Source organism: Peromyscus leucopus, chromosome 1, assembly GCF_004664715.2.
Source record: "Peromyscus leucopus breed LL Stock chromosome 1, UCI_PerLeu_2.1, whole genome shotgun sequence".
Lineage (NCBI taxonomy): Eukaryota > Metazoa > Chordata > Mammalia > Rodentia > Cricetidae > Peromyscus > Peromyscus leucopus.
This window is the reverse complement of record NC_051063.1, coordinates 132957206-132963444: the sequence shown is the minus strand read 5'-3', so window position 1 is coordinate 132963444 and position 6239 is coordinate 132957206. Positions and strand designations below refer to the sequence as shown.

At 41.5% G+C, this 6239-nt stretch overlaps 1 long non-coding RNA gene across 1 annotated transcript; it reads right to left on the bottom strand.

Annotated features, from left to right (window-relative positions):
* Nucleotides 1–2036: 2036 nt before the first annotated feature.
* Nucleotides 2037–5976, bottom strand: LOC114689349. Its single transcript, XR_003733890.1, has 2 exons — nt 4447–5976; nt 2037–2628 (listed from the first exon to the last, which is right to left on the bottom strand). It is a non-coding gene; the product is annotated as an uncharacterized LOC114689349 (long non-coding RNA).
* Nucleotides 5977–6239: the final 263 nt, after the last annotated feature.

Here is a 6239-nt window from a genome sequence, read left to right as displayed (position 1 = left end):
GACCATGGTAAATGAAGACCACATGAGAAGGGGAGGAAGCAGAGAGCTAGGGAGGCCCACGGAGATCCACAAAGATACCCCCGCAAAAGACTGCTGGCAATGGTCGAGAGATGGCAGGAACTGACCTACTCTGGTGATGGGATAGCCAGACACCCTGATAGTTGTGCCAGAAACCCCATCCAAGGACTGAGGAATCTGGATGCAGACATCCACGGCTGGGCCCCTGTTGGAGCACTGGGAGTCTAATTAGTGAGAAAGAAGATGGTTTATATGACCAAGAATTGCTGAAGCCAAGGTTGGATAAAGCACAGGGACAAATAACCAAATGAATGGAAGCACAGGATCTATGAAGCAAAGGCTGAGGGTCCCCCAACTGGATGAGGCCCCCTGAATGGGTGAGACAGTCTTTTGGCTTGATCTGTTTGGGAGGCAGCTGTGCGTTGGTGCCGGGTCCTGAGCTCTTGCATGAGTTGGTTGTTTGAATCCTGGGACTTATGCAGGGACGCTTGGCTCAGTCTGGGAGGGGGGGACTGGACCTGCTTGGACTGAGTTCACAAGGTCAACCCCGGTCCTCGGGGGAGACCTTGATCTGGAGGAGGTAGGAATGGGGGGTGGGTTGGGGGGAGGGGGAGGAGGGCGAGAGGGGGAGAACAGGGGAATCTGTGGCCATTATGTTGAACTGAATGGTGTAAAATAAATTAAAAAAAATTACCTATCTACAAGAAAAGCTCCATTCCCCTCTGCACTTTTCTAATTGTGACTCGTGGCTGCCCAGTACATCTGATAGCTCTCTTTGTGGTATTTTGGTTTTTTTTTTCCTGTTTTTGTTTTGTTTGTTTGTTTGTTTGTTTGTTTTCTAGTATTTGGGTTTCTCTGTGTAGCTTTGGTACCTGTCCTGGATTTCTTTCTCTAACCATGCTGGCCTCTAGCTCACGAAGATCAGCCTGGCTCTGCCTCCATAGTCCTAGGATCTATTTAGGAACTGCCCCCTTGCAGGTTTTCAAAATGCTGCCACTAAACCTTCCAGACATAATTCAGCCCTTCCCTCTATGTAACAGAAAAATAGTTATTCCCTAGGTGCCCAAGGCCATCATCTGTGTCCACTTTTGCACTTGTAACCTACCTATCAACAAAAAAATCCTAGACCTCACCACACAGGAATGGGCACCATGCATTCGTGCTTTAGCAGCTGCTGAGCTCCTTATTTGATAATCAAAGAAACTAATTTTCAGTCAATCACAACTTTTTTCTCCCACTGTAACCTGTTACATCTCTTAACTTATAAAGTCTTACAAACTTCACCTCCTTCTTCAGCTCTTTCTTTCCAGGTGGTGATACTGGAAAATGCCACATTTACTTTCCAGTCTCGTCCATCCGTTCATATTTCCAGTCGCCTTCCTCAACCTAACCCTGATCCTTTTCTATCTATTTCCTGTACTGAAACCTAGAGGAACTATATTGCCCAATTCTTCACATACCCTGGAGGGCACATTGCCTCAGGCCACTTATACATCATAAACAGATGTCAGCTGCTTTTCACATGAGTGGACAAGTAAAGTGTGTTATAACGTAGTGTCGTATGCCGAGGTGGTAGAATCACAGGCATTACCCACACATTACTAACCAAAAGGTTTGGGTTGTAGCTTCCTCAGTGCCTTCCAATTGGACCTGAGGTAATCGTTAAATGTTATATAGTCTCCAAATATGCTGTTAATAAAATAGTGTCCCATGCTGCTTTATGGAAAAAGAATACACTCCTTACAGCAAAGGGAGGATTCATATCTAACTCAGGCCAAATAATGGCCATGCTCAAAGCCTTCCATCTCCCAAAGTTATAGAATTCAACCACTGTCAGTCTAAGCACTTCAACAGTTCCATCATCTCATGGAGAATAAATCAGGTTGACAAGGTAGCTAGAAAATTGGCCCTTAAGGGCCTAAACTTGCCACTTTCATCTCAGGGAATCCATACAAAGCAGCCCACATCATCACAGTCAACTACTGACACTAGGCTAATTCTATGCTATCTCCATCAACTCACACTAATAGTCATGCCCTGTCTCAATTCATGAAAGACAACCTACAGCCTACCTCTGAGGACTTACAGTTCTAAAAACTATTAATGCCTCCTGCAAAATTTACCAAAGTCAAATCCCAATTCCAAATATTGAGCCAAACTTCTCCACCCAATAGGCTAGAAGTTCCTTTGGAGGAACTGACTGGCAGCTTGATTTTACTATTATGGCCACTGTCAGATGAAATGCATATCGACTCATGGTCTTGAACTCATGTTCAAGTTAGGTTGATGCATTTCTAGTTTCTAATAAATGGCCTTACACAGTAACTGATCCACCTCTGGGAGATAATCTGCCTATTTGGAATCTTGGACTTTCTTCAGTCTGGTAATTGTCTGGAATTCACCTCCAATATTTACCAGATCATATCTAAAGCTCTTAATGTACCATGGTATTTTCATATAACTTACCCTCCGAAGTCTTCAGGGAAGTTAAAGCATACCAACATTTCTTCAAAAAATATTCTTCTTAAACTGCCAGAGCAACTTCACACTGAGTGGTTGAAATTATTGTCACCAGGTATTTTCAGGATCTGTTGACTTCCCAAGCAGGCCCTGTCAATTCCACGATTTGAACTCATGTATGGGAGATCAATTCTGAATGCTGGCCTCCTTATACAAACCATCACCTCTCGCTGATCACCTGATCACTCCTCTACTCTATCATGTCTGCTGTCTCCTGTGGAATTTTCTGACCCTCCTTACCTCAGACAAGTGATAATCTATGCCCAATACCAGTCCACATTGTGGATCAGGTCCTTCTTTCCCATGCAGCAACCCTTATCACTTTCCTCTAAATGGTAGCTGCCATTCAAGGGAATTTTTTTAACCTTGAGGCTTCCCCCACTGAAAACATCTCTCTTGCCTGAAATCTTTTATCCTTCCATTACCCAAGAGAAATTCTTCATCATTCAAAGGGAAACAAACAGGGCCCTGTTCACTTATTAAGTTCCAGATACATCAAAATGAATGCATTGTCACTAATTCCAGAAAAATGAGGTTTATGCCACAACTGTTCTCAATGCCTCTGGATTGGAAATACCAATCATTTCTTTCTTCTTCTTGATTCTGTCTTCAATTTCTCCTGTCCATACCAACACATTCTGCTTCATCAATTTCTGTCTGTGACTCTAATAAAACATTCAAATTTCTAGTTAACTACTCAGCTAATTGTAACAGTACCACCATTGAGCATAGAGCCTGTTGTGAAAGGAACATCAAGATATAACCAAGTGGTAAGAAACAATACCCAGAGTTATTTAGAACTTAAGACAAAAGTAGAGCCTGGACTCTACAAAAAAACTGACTATAGTAAAGTAATCTCTCACTGTTAAATGTCCTCATCAATTAATCACATGTGTCTTTTTGGTTTGACTCAGGTGAAAATAAAAGTCCTGAATGATAATAAAATAAAAATACAATCATGTTCCATGATTCTTCTCTCTCTCTCTCTCTCTCTCTCTCTCTCTCTCTCTCTCTCTCTCTCTCTCTCTCTCTCTCTCTCTCTCTCTCTCTCTCTCTCCATCTTAGAAGACCAAAGTACAGGCAATCTCCGTCCCTGGGCAATGAACAATTGAAGATACCCAGTTTGATATGCAACAACAGTCATGTCATACCAAAACCTAGATTATGCATTATTATATAGGAATGACCCATTCCCTTCCTTTGGGTACAGGAGGCACTAATTGCATCGTATGGGAGTTTTGGGGCCTTACCTGTCATTCCAATCTCCCTGCTGTCTGGGTAGGTGGACATCCTTATGTACCTCACCAAACACCAAGACTTAAATGGATTTTCAAGGGTATATCTTTTACACATGGTTTTGTTTGTGCAAACATGCCCTCTGCCCCTAATGGGAAGAGATTTTTAGCTAAGGCGCTAGCTCCTATTTCATTTGTGCCCACATTTCCCTACCACAGATTTGCCAGCATTTCCTCTCCTCTTCCTCCTCCTAGATACTCAGCCCATTAAATCTGACATGATATTTCCCTATCAATCACTCATATGAACCCAATAGTCTTGCATAGCCAGAAGCCCTCTCTTGCTAGAAACCATCTATCTATTATTATCCAGTTCCAGCACCCTACCTGGTACATCACTCAAACTCAGTATACTATTTCTTTCCGGAGCCTTAGAGGACTTAAGCCTATCATCCCTGAAATTGTCAGAAAAAATGCTACTTCATACAAACTCTTCACCTTTTAAAACCTCCATACTTAGAGTTAAGAAGCCTAATAGAATATACCACCTGATTTAAGACCTGCATGTAGACAAGTTTATAAATGGTCTCTTTAAATAAAAAACATAATGCCAAATATTGGGGTGAAAGACTTAGTGATCATAGAAATTGGAAAAGTCACAAGCAAAACTTACTGCAACAACCCTTCAGCTGTCTGTACAGAACTCCATGTCTTTATATTTGGTACTGGCCTTAAAGGAGTGTGTCACCATGCTTTGCTCTGTACCTTATTATAGCCTGGAACACACAGAGACCATGTCTGATAAGTGTTCTAATTGAGGGTGTGTGTTGCCTGAATTTTTGTTTACATAATATCACTGGCCTTCCCCGCCTGAACTCCAGCAAAATTTAATAAAGCATAAATAATATATCACCACTTTTCAGCATAAATAAAATATCACTACACCTGCAGCTAATTAAATCTGCTGTGGCCCTCTCGATCTTGTAATGCCTAAACTTTACACAATTCTTTTCCCTCTCCCTTCAAAAACCACACACTTCTCAGTTCTAGATCTCAAGGATACTACCTTCTTTTCTATACCTCTCAAATATCTGTCTCAAAATATCTTTCCTTATCCTGGACAGACCCTGACACTTACTTGTATATGTAGCTAACATGGACTGACTAGAAACACAGATTCATGGACATCTCACAACTATTTCATCAGTTCCCAAATTCTGGCTTGCTCTACTTCACCCTCACTGGCTATAACTAATAAAATAAGTAGATAGCATTCTACTCTGTGGCCCATAATTTAAGTTAGTCAAACTAATTCTCTCTTCTTGTAAAATTTTGTACAACTGGACTTATGGAGACTCAAGTTCCAAAATCCAAATTCCACTCCTCAGGTCACCTATTTGAGTGCAAACATTACCATTTCATACTAGGCTGTATATTAAGATAGAAAATATCTAATTGAGTCTTTTGCCGGCTGTTCTACCTATCAGGATATTCTCTCCTTTCTAGGAATAGCTGACTCGTTGTAGTTCTGCATTCAAACTTTTAAATCTTCTTACTCACCCCTTATATGAGACAGCTCAGGGATCCAGCATGAACCCCTCATGCACCCCGTTATTATTCCTTTCCAGAAGTTCCAATAGGATCTGTGTCAGGACACTGCACTACCCCTAAGATCAACTCTTACTTTCTCTGTCTATGTAACAGAAAGAGACTGATGTCATATGCCACCATTACCAGCTTCAAATATACTGTTCATATCCTCCTGTCCCACATTCATATCTGGAAAAAGCACGGGATTCTCCCTGGAAAAGAAAAACTCAGGCCAAATAAAGGTCATGATAAAAACTTCCTATTTCCCTAATGTTACAGGAATCATTCACTGTCACTCTCATCACATTGACAGCTCTATCACCTCTAAGGGAAATAACTGTACCAACCAGGCAGCTAGGACTAGGGCAGTCTAGATACCAGATTCATGTCCTTCACCATAGACAGTACATATATTTGAATCCACATCCTCACAGTCAGCTCCTGTCACTAGGCCAAATCTGTCCTATCTATACCAGCTCATTCACCCTAATAGTGTTGCTCTTTCTCAGTTCATACCCGGAAACTATAGCCTACCTACAGTGGGATGTTCTGTATGTTCTGAGTGTATTGCTCTGATTGGTTAATAAGTAAAGAACTGATTTTCCAGTAGCTAGGCAGGAAGTACAGGCAGGACAAAGAGAGAGGAGAATTCATGGAAGTGGAAGGCTGAGTGAGGGAGATACTGCCAGAAGCCATGATGAGAAGCAACATGTAATGATACTGGTAGGCCAGACGTCATATGGCCACTTATAGATTAATAGAAAGGGGCTAATTTAAGATATAAGAACAGCTAACAAGAATCCTGAACCATTAGGTCATAAAATTTGTAATTAATATAAGTCTCAGTGTGTTTCCTTCTGTCTGAGGACAGCAGGA